Genomic DNA, 17811 nt, shown 5'->3' on the forward strand with positions numbered 1-17811 from the left:
AGAGGATATTGGCCGTTGTTTCACCATTATCCTTATTCAAAAAATAAAACTCAATCTCTTTCCGTATTTCTGCTACTACCTCTTCATCCAATAATAGGCTTTCATTAAGCCGCCATGTGTACGGTATCCTATGGATCCCCGGGGTCCTCATCTCCATAGCGACCGATGCATGGTCAGATATTGATGTTATTTCAATTTTGACCTCCCCTACCTCCTCCAATAAATTGTGATCAACGAAAAAGTCCAGTCTTGAATAGGTCCCGTGCACAGGGGAAAAAAAAGTATAATCCCTAACTCCATCATGTTTTATCCTCCATACGTCCATTACTTGGACATGATGCCATTTTGATTTTATCATTTTTATTTGTACCTTACTCATCCCCTGTGCACGTGATGTACTATCCAACAAGGGGTCCAAACCAAAGTTTAGGTCTCCCGCCAGGACGACCATTCCTGTCCAGAATTCCTCCAATATGGTCAACATTCTATTGAAAAAAGGTATAGGGTTCTTATTTGGGCAATATACTGTACATTAACCAAGGTGTATATCCCTTCTCCCATTTTACCTTTAATAAACATATAGCTCCCCTCCGGATCAATCCTTCTATCTAATATCTTAAATTTAACCCTTTCCGAGAACCCAATTGCCACCCCCTTTGCTCCCCTTATTGGGGAGTCACCATAGAACCAGGTAGGATAATCTTTTGAATACATTTTGATATTTGTCTGGTGAGTTAAATAAGTGTCTCTTGGATAAATATTACATCTATAGATCGCTGTTTAATTTCTTTGAGGATTTTGAGTCTCTTCCCATACGAACTCAAACCCCTCACATTATATGTCATGTATTTTAACTCCATCATCTACCAGGTTCTATGATGGGTTCAGCTGCTTACTGCATGGGGTCCCTGTCCACTCTTGTCCTCCCCCTCTGTCCACATATTTATCTGGGATACATGCATGCCCCCCCACCCCACGCCCCCCACCCACCCCACCTCTCCCCTCCCATCCGCGGCCATTTCGGCCCTAAATCTCACGTTAGGCATCTTATCTTATGCCAGCGGAGACACCTACCCCTGAGGGTGGATCTCAGACCCTGCCGACCTAAAATTTCAGGCTCCCCAGAACTTCCCCCTATATACCAGGAGAGATACGTGGGAGCTCCACTGTCTTTTCGGAGCTCCTCTTCCACCACCCTCTTATCATTCAACAATCTCAATGTTTACAACCTGTGTCTCCCCCTCGAGTCTCATCCGCCCTGCTCTTTCACTCATCTCCTGGGATTACAGTAGATTAATTTTTATTTCCCCCCCCCCCCCCCCCATCGGGGTATACTAGGGACCGTGATTTCCAAATTTTTACAGAACTCGGCCAGCTAATCCATAAATTTCAACCTAAGCGACCTCCCTTCTTTATAGACCACTAGAGCTGACGGGAACACCCAACTATATTTCAAGTCGGCAGTCCTCAACAGCCCCAAAAGGAGATTTAATCTCCTTCTCCATGCCAGAGTCTCTGCCGACAGGTCCGAAAATACCTGTATTTCAGTTCCTTCGTATTGTAGAGATGGAACCCCTCTAAGTTTAGTCCAAATTTTATGTTTGTCTTCAAACGTGTGGAACTTCACTATAACATCCCGGGGGATATCCTCTCTCAATCCAGGTGGTTTTCTAATTCTGTGGGCTCTATCTATTCTTAAGTCCTCTCCATCCCCCCTCCCCATGAGTGGCCGGAAAATCCTTTTCATTTTTCCCGTCAGGTCTTATCCTTGCTGTTCTGGCAATGATCTTATACGTAAGTTTTGGCGCCTGCTTTGATTTTCCTGCCCCTCCAATTTATATAAGATATCCTTTTGCTTTCTTTGCAATCCACTTTGTTTTTCAGGCCCCTTAATTCCTGTGCTTGTGTTTCTGATTTTTCCTCTATTTCTTCCACCCTCCTTAGTAGGTGGGACATGTCCATCCTAACGTTGTTAATTTCCGACTTAATAGAGGATTCTAAATTACTAAACATTTTCAGCATTTCTGATTTTGTCGGTAACTGTGCCATCTCTCCCTTCTCCCCTGCTTCCTCTGACTCCGTCCATACTCCTGCCCCTTCCATGTCTGTTTCTTCCCGGGATCGGTTTTCCTGTTCTATCCTTTGTTTCTCAAGCTCCTTCTTTTTTTTTTGTGGCAAGTTTTTTTTTTTTTCCATCCCCGGACTCCTTAAATTACGCTCCTTGAGGTATTTCTGGATTGAACTAGTATTTAAGCTTTCTCGTAGATTCCGTCCCCCTCTGCGTGCGGCCTTTCATGTTGTTTTCCAGTTCCTTATACTGTTTATACTGTTTATGTCAATACCAATACTTTCCCCCCTCCACCCCCTTCTAGGGGTGGGACACCTTTTAACTCTTACTGAGCCCCCTTTAATAATCATATAGAGGTCGTACAATATATAGTACACTATATGATATGATATGATATGCTCATAGTCCAAACGCCAATTGGTGCTTAAGATCAGAGATCACTGATCTTCATATTTCATCATCCTCACCGTATGTACCACATATTTGCGACTCCTGTATCCTCCGGCCAAATAACTTTCTTAGTTAGAATAATGTGCAGATAAACAATACGGACTCAAAACCACTCGAGTTTCTCGCTGGTGTATTAGCTAGTATTCTTCTGCAGGTGCTCTGAATACAGTCCAACTGATATTTCTATCTCTTCACTGAATTAGATTCTGATAGTCTCTCAAAACAGCAGGATATCACTTATCACTTATTCACTTCGTTCACATCGCCTCAAGGAAGCAACAGTATATCATCATATTTAAAGAGGAAGTAAATCCTGATGGGTTTACTTCCTCTTTCATTCCCTGCAAAGGTAAAGCATAACGGACTACTATGCATCGCATCGCATCGCATAGTAGTCCATTATGTGTCACTTACCTGACACAGGAGTCAGCAAAGTCACCGCTGTCCCCTGTAGTCCGGCGCATCCATCTTCTCGGTGGGGACTCGCTGCTCCGCCGCTGTCATCCGGCGAAGCCGCGATGACGTCACTCCCGCGCATGCGCACGGGAGCCGCCACTCGCGGCATATCGCCGTTGACCGCGGCTCGCTCAGCCTTAATCTAGGCTTACCTGTAGGTCAAAGTGTGTTGTAAGGGTTTACAACCGCTTTAATAGATCCTTAGACGGGCTAGATGGAGTGGATGGAGTGGAGTGGGATGGAATAAGGAGAAAAGGGGAACATCACTGACTGATTTAAATTCAAACAGTCTCTGAGTAACTGCAGAATATCTCTTGTACTCACCCCTCAAGTCACAGGAGGGGAGGACCAGCAAGGCACAGCAAAGCAAACAGTCAATACTCTGCCACCCTGAACCCCAGGGTCTCTTACCCAACCAGGATGGATGAATGGAGAGGACAGTTGTCGCAGCAGGGTGGATAGACTGCACCAGAAAGGCTGCCTCTCTCCTCAGGCTTTCCAGACGTTCCAGGCGTCCTCTTCGCTCCTGCATACTACATGCAGTGGCACACAGCTCCCGGTCCCTCTCTGAGCTGCCGCTTCTCCTTTCGCTGCGAGCCTCTGGACCAGCGGGTACACATAGATGGCTTTCCCGGGCTCTCACCCCGTTCAGCCTCCTCTGCCTAAAGCCGCTCGTCTCTGCTTGTCTCAGCTCCCTCAGACCCACGCTTGGTTGGCATCACCTGGCCCCTCCCCTCTATCTCCGGTGTGCCGTGCTGCATCCTGATCAAGGTAAGATTTAGCTCAGCATGATCAGTTGTTCCTAATACTTAGGAACAACAGTCGGTCTCCTCTCACAGGCAGTCCCACCCCCCCCCCCACAGTTAGAAACACTCCATAGGGCACACATTTAACCCCTTGATCGCCCCCTAGTGTTAACCCTTTCCCTGCCAGTGACATTTACACAGTAATCGGTGGCTATTTTCAGCTCTGATCGATGTATAAATGTCCCAAAACAGTGTAAAAAGTGCTTGATCTGTCTGCTGCAATGTCGCAGTCCCGTAAAAAAAAAAAAATCACAGATTACCGTCATTACTAGTAAATAAAAAAATAAAAAAATAATAAAAATGTCATAAATCTGTCCCTTTTTTGTAGACATTTTAACTTTTGTGCAAACCAATCAATATATGCTTATTTTTTTTAACAAAAATATGTAGAAAAATACATATTGGTCTAAACTGAGGAAGAAATTGGAGGTATTTATTATAGTAAAAAAAAAAATATATATATATATATATATATATATATATATATTTTATTTTCAAAATTGTCGCTCTATTTTTGTTTATAGCGCAAAAAAAAAAAAATTTGCAGAGGTGATCAAATACCACCATAAGAAAAAAAAGGATGTAAATTTTGTTATACTACCTGTTAAATGTTATTCTTAATACAGAATATAGAGAATTGCTGAAAATTTGGTATCAGCAGTGGCTGACTTCGGGTAAATATCTCCTAAACCGTATAGGTTTAGGAGATATTTCTTGGACCTACAGGTAAGCCTTAATCTAGGTTTACCTGTAGGTCAAAGTTGGTTGTAAGGGTTTACAACCACTTTAAGGACATGAGCTAGACAGGGCACATGGGTCAGTTGTCCCTGTCAGAGGACAGAGGGAGGTTGGTGCCATTTTCGCAAACCACCACCCCTGGCTTAAGCTGGCGTGGCATCAACCACCTCTCAGGCTGCCCCTGCAGAGATGACAGAATCTTTTCCCCAGTGTGGCTCCTGTCCCCTAAGCACACCGGCACAAGCACGGCATGCCATCTTTTTGCCTGCGTACTTGCGTAGCTCCTTGAACGCCCAGAAGTACTTGGCTGTCACACACCTAATTCTACATCTTCATTCCTCTCAGTGCAGGTTTCAGAGAGGACTTAAGGTCTAGTGGGGTTGGAGATCCAAGCTGATAACAAGCAAGGAGAGGTCCGCTTTGTTCTTTGGTGTGGGTCTTTAAGGTACACTTGCCAACTAACTGCATGGCAGGTCGAAATATGTCTGATCAAGCATGTGGTGCCCAAGTGGCTGATGTTTTGGCCATGTGAGATACGCTAGAGACATATGTTGCAAATAGCAGCGGTGCGATCTGATGCACTCGTCTCAAAAAAGGCCCACACCAAAGAACTTTTGGAATAACGTGAAACTGGCCCCTGGAGGGCATCCAGCCTTGTTGGAGATGTGCCTCCTTCTGTCTCCTACCCGGCACCTACGTGGAGTCAGTGAGTTCATCATCCCCTCCCTCCACATCTCTGAAGCAAACCTGGCAGTATGCTGCAGCTGGGGGAACATGACTGCCAGATTGCTGTCCTTCTTGGGCATCCTCTATCTCTGGGCTCATGCTACTGCCTTCCTCTAGCTGGGTATCATCATCAGAGCCTTCAAAACGCTGGGCATCCTTATGGAGCATGTACCCAACACTGTGCTCAAACAGTTCTCCTCAGGAGGACAAAGTGGGGCTAGAGAAGGGGTGACTGATGCAATTGAGACGAGGGAAGAGGACGCGTTGGCAGCTGCTTTGCCAGTACACTGAGCCTGGGCGAGAGAGGATGAGGAGGAGGAGGACGGCTTGGTCATCTACTCTAACAAGTCTTCGCCATGTTGCGGCTCAACAGGTCCAGCTGCCGAAAACAAGGACAAGCGTGTCCCATGGCCACGTGCTGATGAGGATGCCTCTCCTTGTTGGCCTTCCAGACATACTAATGACCTGCAGGGAGATGTAGCTGCACAAAGCTGGGACATATATACTGATTATACTGCAGCTAGCAGAATCAACTGCCTGCCTGTAGTATTATTACTATGAGAACACCAGCAATTGGGTAGCTTTAAGTGCACACTGTGCAGATGACACAGTACACCAACTGTAATTACTGCAGCTGCCTATGGTATAGGACCAGCAGAACACCATCAATTGGTGTAGCTTTAGGTGTACACTGTGCAGGTGGCACAATACACTGACTGTAATTGCAACAGCTTCAAAGGAAATTCATAGACACTGTCTCTCCGACTATTTCTCTGTCCGCCGACGCAACACACTATGCAAGGCCGCCGCGCAGATGGCCTTATAGAGTGTCGGGCATGCACTAAATCCCCAGAGCCATAGCTTTGGCCAATCATGGCTCTCCGTTTTTTCTGCGCTGTGATGGGCCAAAGCATGCGGGTCATAGTGCATACTTGGCCAATCATCAGCCAGCAATGCACTGCGATGGTGCAGTGAATTATGAGCCGTGACACGCCACTCGGATTTGGCACAAACGGCCCATAATGTTCGGAACTCGCCGAACGGGCCAACTGCAGATTTTCGAGTCGAACACAAAGCTCATCCCTACTCCTCCTGATAGAAGGTGAGCTCACTGCTGTATGAGTCAAAGGAACTTCCAGGAGGGATATTCTCTCTGCAGTATCTTCAGCCAGCAGTGTGCAGACGCTGGTCACATACTGACTTCACTCAGAGCCGGTTCAGACGAGGGGCAACACGACTTTCAACACGACTTTTGGAGGCAACTTGGACACGACTTATCAACACGACTTGGGGAGACTTACAACACGACTTTAAGTCGCCCTAGGCCAGGCGACTTTTGCCGTGGCCAATCAGAGAATGAGCTCTCAAGGGGGAACTCCATGCCAAATTTAAAAAAAAAAAACGGCGTGGGTTCCCCCGTCCGAGAGGGCCTGGTATGGATTTTAAGGGGAACCCCCTACGCCGAAAAAATGGAGTGGGGGTCCCCCCCAAATCCATACCAGACCCTTATCCGAACACGCTGCCCGGCTGGCCAGGAAAGGGGGATGGGGATGAGCGAGTGCTCCTGCTCCTGAGCCGTACCAGGCCGCGTGCCCTCAACATGGGGGGGTGCCTCGTGGAAGGGGAGGCCACGCGCCCCCCCACCCCAAAGCACTTTGTCCCCATGTTGATGAGGACAAGGGCCTCTGCCCGACAACCCTGGCCGTTGGTTGTCGGGATCTGCGGGCGGGAGGGCTTATCGAAATCTGTGAGCCCCCTTTAATAAGGTGGCCCCTGGATCCCGGCCCCCCACCCTATGTGAAAGAATATGGGGTACAATGTACCCCTACCCATTCACCTGTGAAAAAAATGTAAAAAAAAACACAACACATAAGGGTTAAAATAGTTTATTGCACAGCTCCGGGGGTCTTCTTTCGTCTTCGGGGGTCTTCTCGTCAGATTCCTCCGCTATCTTCTGCTAGCTCTTTTACTGGCGGAGGAGCCCTGCTTTCTTCTTCACCGCCGCCCTCTTCTTCCGACTTCGGGGGTCTTGTCCCCCTCTTCTTTTCTTCTTGCTGGGCCACTGCGCCTTCTTCTAGCTCTTTTACAAGCGGTGGCCCGGCCTTCTGTCGCCGTTGTTTTCTGGCCTCCTGTTCTGTTCTTCTGTTCTTCTGTTCTCTTCTTCTCTTCTCGAGCTGTTGCCTCGTCGCTGTCTCTGCTGACAAGGACAGGGACGCGGCGTGCGGCGACTTATATAGGGACATCGCCGGATGATGTCCCCACCCATTATGATGTCACAGTGACCTATATAAGTCGCCGCACGCCGCGTCCCTGTCCTTGTGAGCAGAGACAGCGACGAGGCAACAGCTCAAGAAGAGAAGAACAGAAGGCAAGAAGACAGCGGTGACAGAAGACCAGGCCACCGCTTGTAAAAGACCTAGAAGAAGGCACGGTGGCCCGGCAAGAGGAAACGAAGAGGGGGACAAGACCCCCGAAGAGGAGGACAAGACCCCCAAAGTCGGAAGAAGAGGGCTCCTCCGTTAGTAAAAGAGCTAGCAGAAGATATCGGAGGAGTCCGGCGAGAAGACCCCTGAAGACGGAAGACCCCCGGAGCTGTGCAATAAACTATTTTAACCCTTGTTTGTTGTGTTTTTTTTTTTTTTTTTCACAGGTGAATGGGTAGGGGTACATTGTACCCCATGCTCATTCATATAGGGTGGGGGTCTGTGATCCGGGGGCCCCCTTATTAAAGGGGGCTCACGGATTCCGATAAGCCCCCCGCCCACAGACCCCGTCAACCAACGGCCAGGGTTGTCGGGAAGAGGCCTTTGTCCTCATCAACATGGGGACAAGGTGCTTTGGGGTGGGGGGGGGGGGGCGCGCGGCCCCCCCTTCCCCAAGGCACCCCCCATGTTGAGGGCACGTGGCCCGGTACGGCTCAGGAGGGGGGGCGCTCGCTCGTCCCCACCCCCTTTCCTGGCCAGCTGGGTAGCGTGCTCGGATAAGGGTCTGGTATGGATCTGGGGGGGGACCCCCCACGCAGTTTTTTCGCCATAGGGGGTTCCCCTTAAAATCCATACCAGACCTAAGGGCCTGGTATGCTCTCGGAGGGGGAACACTCGCCAATTTTTTTTAATAAATTTGGCGTGGAGTTCCCTCTCGAGAGCTGATAATTCTGTGAGAGTCGCCTCTGTATAGATGGAGATCCGACTTGTAGGCGACCTCCATTGAAATTAATGGGTACCGGTCGCCAACAAGTCGGATACAAGTAGTACAGGAACTTTTTCTGAAGTCGGAGCGACTTCAGTAGTGTGCATTAAGACGGCTCTCATTCACTTACATTGATTTTTACATGTTGTCCGACCTGAGGTGACTAGGGGCGACCTGAAGTCGGATCTGAGTCGCCCCTGTGTGACCCGACTCTCACTCATTGGAGTCACTGTCAGTACAGTACAGAATCAAATAAAGATGACGGCTCTGACTGCAGGAGTGTCCATTGCTGAATACATAGATGCAGAATTGATTGTCCACAAGTCATTACTATACATTCATGTTTTAACCTGTACAGCACACCTCCACTAAACCACACAGCACACCTCCACTACATCGCACAGCACACCTCCACTACACCGCACAGCACACCTCCACTACACCACACAGCACACCCCCAATACACCACACAGCATACCTCCACTACATCGCACAGCACACCTCCACTACACCGCACAGCACACCTCCACTACACCACACAGCACACCCCCAATACACCACACAGCATACCTCCACTACACCACACAGCACACCTCCACTACACCACACAGCACACCTCCACTACACCGCACAGCATACCTCCACTACACCACACAGCACACCTCCACTACACCACACAGCACACCTCCACTACACCACACAGTACACCTCCACTACACCACACAGCACACCTCCACTACACCACACAGCAGGCCTCCACTACACCACACAGCAGGCCTCCACTACACCACACAGCACGCCTCCACTACACCACACAGCACGCCTCCACTACACCACACAGCATGCCTCCACTACACCACACAGCACACCTCCACTACACCACACAGCACACCCCCAATACACCACACAGCATACCTCCACTACACCGCATAGCATACCTCCACTACACCACACAGCACACCTCCACTACACCACACAGCACACCTCCACTACACCACACAGCACACCCCCAATACACCACACAGCACACCTCCACTACACCGCATAGCATACCTCCACTACACCACACAGCACACCTCCACTACACCACACAGCACACCTCCACTACACCACAAACACACCTCCACTACACCACACCCCTACTACACCACACCCCTACTAGACGACACAGCACACCTCCACTACTCCACACAGCACACCCTCACTATACAACACAACAAACCCCCACTACACCGCAAAGCACACCTCCACTACACCACACAGCACACCTCCACTACACCGCACAGCACACCTCCACTACACCGCACAGCACACTTCCACTACCACACAGCACACCCCCACTACACCACACAGCACGCCTCCACTACACCACACAGCACACCTCCACTACACCACACAGCACACCCCCACTACACCACACAGCACACCTCCGCTACACCACACAGCATACCCCTACTACACCGCACAGCATACTTCCACTACACCACACAGCATACCTCCACTACACCACACAGCACACCTCCACTACACCACACAGCACACCTCCACTACACCACAAACACACCTCCACTACACTACACACCACACCCCTACTACACCACACCCCTACTAGACCACACAGCACACCTCCACTACTCCACACAGCACACCCTCACTATACCACACAACACACCCCCACTACACCGCACAGCACACCTCCACTACACCACACAGCACACCTCCGCTACACCACACAGCATACCCCCACTACACCGCACAGCATACCCCCACTACACCGCACAGCACACCTCCACTACACCACACAGCACACCTCCACTACACCGCACAACACACCCCCACTACACCACACAGCACACCTCCACTACACCACACAGCACACCACTACTACACCACACAGCACACCTTCAACACACAGCATACCTCCACTACACCACACAGCACACCCTCACTATACCACACAACACCCCTCCACTACACCGCACAGCACACCTCCACTACACCGCACAGCACACCTCCACTACTCCACACAGCACACCCTCACTATACCACACAACACACCCCCACTACACAGCACAGCACACCCCCACTACACCACACAGCACACTGTTGCATTTTATGGGCACAGTGGCTGCATATGATGTATTTTTTTAAGTATCTTTCTGAATTTTTCAGTTTGTTTGCGCCCCCCCAAAATTTTGAGCACCAGCCGCCACTGCTCTGCACATGATTGGATGTTCTCTGCAAAGAACAATTTTGTTTCATTCCATTCAGTAAGATTTCCTAAACATCACATTATGATCTGATACAATAATATTAATAATAATAATAATAATAATAATAATAATATTAATAATAATAATAATAATAATAATAATAATAATAATAACAGCAACAATAATACCAATAAACAGAAGTAATGATTTATATTATATTCCACTACAGAAATATTCCCATAGATAAGACATGATCAGAATAGGAAGGACGGTTATAATTACCTGGACTGTGATCAGAGGACGGAGCTCAATGTCTTCTATCACTACAAGTGCAGACAGCTCAGCTTTATATAGGATTCAGAAATGGATGGGGAAGAGGAGGAGGAGGAGGAGGAGGGGGGGGGGGAGTGGAGAGGAGGAGGGGGGGGGGGGAGTGGAGAGGAGGGGGGGGGGGGGGTTCCTATACATATGAAGGATTTCCGAGAAACACATAGAAATGTTACTTCCACTTTCACTTTCATTTTTATCCTCTTATATTTTATTGTATTGTCTCCCTTTTATATTGTAAAGCGCTGTGTAAACTGTTGATGCTAATCCTGTATAATAATAATAATAATCTCTATCATCTGTTCTTATTCTGTATGTATGGACTCTGCACAGTACTACTTCTCTTGTCCTGTATGTCGGGTGTAATTCTCAGTATCTGTTCTTATTCTGTATGTATGGACTCTGCACAGTACCACTTCTCTTGTCCTGTATGTCGGGTGTAATTCTCGGTATCTGTTCTTATTCTGTATGTATGTGTAGCACTAACCCCCGAAGGAGCTATTTGATTGGTCTGACCGTTACCTCGCCGTTCCACCAAGTTCGTCATTGAGGTCCCATTAAATAGTTGCTCACAGATTGCGGCTCCAACACTATGGGGGGTTATTTACTAAAGGAAAATCCACTTTGCACTACAAGTGCACTTGGAAGTGCAGTCGCTGTAGATCCGAGGGGGACATGCAAGGAAAATAAAAAACTGCATTTTAGCTTGCACATGATTGGATGATAAAATCAGCAGAGCTTCCCCTCATTTCAGACCTTCCCCTCAGATCTACAGAGACTGCACTTGTAGTGCAAAGTGGATTTGCCTTTAGTAAATCACCCTCTTAGTCTCTTTTTGCAATGCTTTATTGACAGAAAGGAATGAAATAGAGGGGTGGAGGGGGAGGGGAGATTCAGGTATGGTGTGTTGCGGGTCTCGGGTGCTTCACTGATCCAGAGGACAAAACAACTTCCACAAACTGGATTCAGCATCCCCCGGATTGGCCTCTCTCACTGACCTAGCAGCCGGTGTAATAGTAGAACCGTTGCACAATCCTCTGCCACAGGACTGTGTCACCAATAACTTTTGCAACCCCAAAGTACAGTCACTCAGTACCAGTTTCTTTCAGCCCAACCGGCGGTACTGTGAGGTAGGTGACCTGGGATGCAGTGGCGGCTGGTGAAGTTTTAAGATGGGGGGGCGCTAGACCCCGCCCACCCTTTTGACCTCTCCCACTTCTCATAAGCCACACCCCTTATAGAATCCACCAACTCCGTCCCCTGTAGTACATTATATACCAGGCTCTACATTATACACAGGGCTCTATACTTCATATACCAGGCTCTACATTATACACAGGGCTCTATACATCATATACCAGGCTGTACATTATACACAGGGCTCTATACTTCATATACTAGGCTGTACATTATACACAGGGCTCTGTACATCATATACCAGGCTCTATATTATACACAGGGCTCTATACTTCATATACTAGGCTGTACATTATACACAGGGCTCTCTACATCATATACCAGGCTCTAGATTATACACCGGGCTCTGTACATCATATACCAGGCTGCACATTATACACCGGGTTCTGTACATCATATACCAGTGGTTGGGATGTTGGGTGGGATGGGATCAGGGAAAGAGGGATGCTGGGTGGAATGGGATTAGGGACAGAGGGATGGTGGGTGGGATAGGATCAGGGACAGAGGGATGGAGGGTGGGATGGGATCAGGGACAGAGGGATGGTGGGTGGGATGTATTAGGGACAGAGGGATGGATCAGGGACAGAGGGATGGTGGGTGGGATGGATCAGGGACAGAGGGATGGATCAGGGACAGAGGGATGGTGGGATGGATCAGGGACAGAGGGATGGTGGGTGGGGTGGATGAGGGATGGTGGGATGGATCAGAGACAGAGGGATGGTGGGATGGATCAGGGACAGAGGGATTGTGGGATGGATCAGGGACAGATGGATGGTGGGTGGGATGGATCAGGGACAGAGGGATGGTGGGATGGATCAGGGACAGAGGAATGGTGGGATGGATGAGGGACAGATGGATGGTGGGTGGGATAGGATCAGGGACAGAGGGTTGTAAATGCTATAACTTTTGCGCAAACCAATCAATAATCGCTTTTTGCGATTTTTTTTGTACCAAAACTATGTAGAAGAATACGTATCGGCCTAAACTAAGGGGAAAAAATGTTTTTCTATATATTTTTGGGGGATATTTATTATACCAAAAGTAAAAAATAATGCGTTTTTTTCAAAATTGTCGCTGTATTTTTGTTTATAGCACAAAAAATGAAACCCGCAGAGGTGATCAAATACCACCAAAAGAAAGCTCTATTTGTGGGGAAAAAAGGACGTCAATTTTGTTTGGGAGCCACGTCGCACGACCGCGCAATTGTCAGTTAAAGCGACGCAGTGCCGAATCGCAAAAAGTGGTCTGGTCTTAAGCCAGCAAAATGGTCCGGTCTGAAAGTGGTTAAGGGGGTAAATCTTCTGGAAGTGAAGTGGTTAAGAGAGTTGAGATAAACCATTTACCCCTAACGGGGGTGCTTACAATGATCAACTTTTATTTATTGTTGTGAAGAAAAAATAGCTGTAACTGAGGCGTGAGCTAGGGGTATGGCTTCAATTTGTTATTGTATCTAAATCTGTCGGTATATCAAACACTCCCCTCCCCCTAGACTGAAAATGCTGCTGTCTAAAGGAGCTCCAGAGTGGGGCGCTCTAATACAGGAGGTGTGTTACTGGCCAGATCACCAGGTGAAAACAGAGGGGGGGGGAAGCAAAATAAAAGAAATGCAGTCATCACATCCAACGAGTGGTAAGCTGCAATATATGACATTTTTGGTTTTGGGAATAACCACTTCACGCCCGTGCTATAGATGAAAGTTGGCGACAGCGTGGGTTTAAAATGTTGTGCATGTGGCGTGCTCTGTGATCACCAAGTCCTTAGTAACCCAGAGGACTCGGAATCGAATGCCTCTGCAAACTTACGCTGCATGGTCTCCCTTATTCTGTAAAGCCTGCAGAAGGACCCTAGGATTTGTGGTATCAAGGAGAGGGATCATTACAGGCTGGCAACCCTTCTTGATCCACGTTACAAGGGTAAAGTTGCAGAACAAGTGGTGGAGCCCGGGTGGCTGCCAATAGAAATGGAGCTGCTGCCAACTTCCCACCCCGCTGCCTTTCCCACAACAGGTCACAGACCGGCGGCAGGCGGCTTGGCGGGGGGTTGGCGGCAGCTCCATTTCTACTGGCAGCCAGCTGGGCTCCACCTCTTATTTCTTCCCCTCTGAGGGTCGGCCTCCAGGAAAGCTGGTCTTCTGTAAAATGGCAGCGGATCTCTAGAGGTGGCTCTGGCGATTCTCGGGAGTCAGGACAAAGGCCAATTTCCTGTGATTTTTCCTGGGACAACATAAAAATGGGATAGTGTTGGCATGTATGAAGTCATTGGAAAGGCCGACCATCCCTTAGAATGGTGACAGAGAAAGGAAAAATACCCCAGCGCTGGTGTCAGTGGGAGTAAGGCTGCCACTTACATTGATGTCGGTGGGTTTAGGTCTGCCCCTTACCTTGGTGTCAGTGGGAGAAAGAATGCCCCTTATAAATGTTCCAGGAGAGGAAGACTACCCCTTACATTGGTGTCAGTGCGTTATAGACTGCCCTTACATTGGTGTCAGCAGGAGAAAGCATGACCCTTACATTGCAGCAGGCAGACCATTCCTTGCAAAGATGTCATAGAGAGGAAAAACATATCCCAGCAGTGGTGTCAGTGGATTAAGACTACAACTTACTTTGGCTTCAGTGGGAGGAAGATTACCCCTGATATACATGTCAACAGGGGGAAAACTGCCCCTTACGTTGGTGTCAGAGGCAGGATGACTTTCCATTATATAGGTGTCAGCGAGTCTAATGCCCCGTACACACGGTCGGATTTTCCGACAACAAATGTTGGATGTGAGCTTGTTGGAGGAAAGTCCGACCATGTGTACGCTCCATGGATCATTTGTTGTCGCACTTTCTGCCAACAATTGTTGGCTAGCATGTTCTCAAATTTTCCGCCAACAAATGTGTGTTGTTGGACTTTCCGAGCGTGTGTACACAAGTCCGTCGGACAAAAGTCCAAAGTAAAAGCACGCATGCTCGGAATCAATGCTGACTATTGAACTCCCTTTTTATCGGCTCGCCATACGTCTTGTACATCACTATGTTCATAATTGTTGGCCAACATTTGTGTGACCGTGTGTATGCAAGACAAGTTGGAGCCAACGACCTTCAAACAAAATTCCACGGTTTTGTTGACGGAAAGTCCGATCGTGTGTACGGGGCATAAGGCTGCCTTTTACATTGGTGTCAGTTAGTGGAATCATGACCTTTACAATGGAGTCAATGGAAGGTAGACCATCTCTTACAATGCTGTATGGGAGGAAAAATACCCCAGCATTGGTGTTAGTGGTTTGAAGTCTGCCCCTTACCTTGATCTCAGTGGTAGAAAGAATATTTCACTTATATAGTTGTCATTAGGAGGAAGATTGCCCCTTACATTGGCGTCAGTGGGTCAAAGTCTTCCCCTTACATTGATGTCAGTGGTAAGAAGCATGACTCTTACATTGCAGTCAATAGAAGACCATCCCTCAGGCCGCGTACACACGGGCGGACTGTCTGTCCAACTTAGTCCGCCGAAACACATTTCAGGGGACAGTCCGCTCGTGTGTGGGCTTCAGCTGACTTTTTCAGCGTGCAGTCTGGCGGACTAAGTATTTCGGAATTTCCGTAATATTGTCCATCCAACTTTGGTTTCAGCGGACAGTCCGCTCGTCAGTAGGCTAGTTGGACGGACTAAGTATGACGCATGCCCAGAAAGGATTTACAGAGCATTGCTGTGTATTGGACTTCCTATTTCTAGTCCCATCGTACGTGCTGTACACGTCATCACGCAAGCTTTCAGCGGACTGTTTGGCTATCCGTGTGTGGTCAAGTCCGTTCATTCGAAAGTAGGACGGACTGTCTGTCAGACTGTCTGACGGACTAAGGCCGCGTACACACGGGGCGGATTGTCTGCCCAACTAAGTTCGTCAGACAATCCGACAGACAGTCCGTCCAACTTTTGAATGAACGGACTTGCCCACACACGGCACTCTTTGAGCGGACTAATACGGTGTACTAAGTCCGCCATACTATCTGCCCAACTTTTGAAATGAACGGACTCGCCCACACACGCGGAGGAAAGTCCGCTCATTTTAAGCGGGTATCTAGGTAGGCGGGGCCCGCGAGACGTCGCGGGCCTCGCCGCCTGGTATGGACTTAAAGGGGAACCCCAACGCCAAAAAAAATCGGCGTGGGGGTCCCCCCAAGGTCCACAACAGACCCTTGTCCGAGCACGCTACCCGGCCGGCCAGGAAAGGGGGGCGAGCGAGCGCCCCCCCTCCTGAGCCGTACCAGGCCGCGTGCCCTCAACATGGGGGGGTGCCTTGGGGAAGGGGGGGCCGGGCGGCCCCCCCACCCCAAAGCACCAAGGGCCTCTTGTCGGTCTTCTGTCGCCGCCGCCGCCGCCCGTTCTTCTTCTTCTTCTCCAGGAGATGTTGACACGACGCTCTCTCCGAAAGACTTAGTCCGCCAGACTGTCCGCTGAAAAAGTCCGCTGAAGCCCACACACGAGCGGACTGTCCGCTCAAATGTGTTTCAGCGGACTAAGTTGTGTTTTTTTTGGTACTTTTATTTTACAGGTGAATGGGTAGGGGTACATTGTACCCCATACTCATTCACATAGGGTGGGGGGGCGGTATCCGGGGGGCCCCTTATTAAAGGGGGCTCCCGAATTCCGATAAGCCCCCCGCCCGCAGACCCCGACAACCAACGGCCAGGGTTGTCGGGAAGAGGCCCTTGTCCTCATCAACATGGGGACAAGGTGCTTTGGGGTGGGGAGGCCGCGCGGCCCCCCCTTCCCCAAGGCACCCCCCCATGTTGAGGTCACGTGGCCTGGTACGGCTCAGGAGGGGGGGCGCTCGCTCGCCCCCCTTTCCTGGCCGGCCGGGTAGCGTGCTCGGACAAGGGTCTGTTGTGGACTTTGGGGGGACCCCCACGCCGATTTTTTTCGGCGTTGGGGTTCCCCTTTAAGTCCATACCAGGCAGCGGGGCCCGCAACGTCTCCGTCGCGGGCCCCGCCTACCTGGATACCCGCTCGAAATGAGCAGACTTTTCTCCGGGCGGGAAAAGTCTGCTCATTTCGAAAGTACAGCGGACTGGCACACACGCGGGCGGACTGTCCGCTCAAACCAAGTTTAAACGGACAATCTTACGAAAATTCCGTAAGACTTTGTTCGTCAGACAGTCCGCTGAAACTGTCCGCTGAAGCCCACACACGAGCGGACTGTCCGCTCAAATGTGTTTCGGCGGACTAAGTTGGGCAGACAGTCCGCCCGTGTGTACGCGGCCTTAGTTAGAATAATGTGCAGATAAACAATACAGACTCAAAACCACTCGAGTTTCTCGCTGGTGTATTAGCTAGTATTCTTCTGCAGGTGCTCTGAATACAGTCCAACTGATATTTCTATCTCTTCACTGAATTAGATTCTGATAGTCTCTCAAAACAGCAGGATATCACTTATCACTTATTCACTTCGTTCACATTGCCTCAAGGAAGCAACAGCATATCATCATATTTAAAGAGGAAGTAAACCCTGATGGGTTTACTTCCTCTTTCATTCCCTGCAAAGGTAAAGCATAACGGAGTACTATGCATCGCATTGCATCGCATCGCATAGTAGCCCATTATGTGTCACTTACCTGACACAGAAGCCAGCGAAGTCACCTCTGTCCCTTGTAGTCTGGCG

General features: G+C 49.1%; 1 protein-coding gene across 2 annotated transcripts in view; it reads right to left on the reverse strand.

Annotated features, from left to right (window-relative positions):
• Nucleotides 1-17811, reverse strand: part of LOC143923475 (guanylate-binding protein 6-like) — a 109581-nt gene that overhangs the window by 81823 nt on the left and 9947 nt on the right. Inside the window, exon 1 of one of the 2 annotated variants that reach the window (XM_077447161.1) lies at nt 10929-11019. The exons of the other annotated variant lie outside the window; for it this stretch is intronic. The gene's annotated coding sequence lies outside the window, so the exon portion shown is untranslated. Of the gene's footprint in view, nt 1-10928; nt 11020-17811 lie in introns of those variants that run through there. 2 annotated transcript variants of the gene reach the window in all.

Source organism: Lithobates pipiens, unplaced genomic scaffold (genome assembly GCF_037356315.1).
Source record: "Lithobates pipiens isolate NorthernLeopardFrog02 unplaced genomic scaffold, aLitPip1_a1.2 Scaffold_22, whole genome shotgun sequence".
Lineage (NCBI taxonomy): Eukaryota > Metazoa > Chordata > Amphibia > Anura > Ranidae > Lithobates > Lithobates pipiens.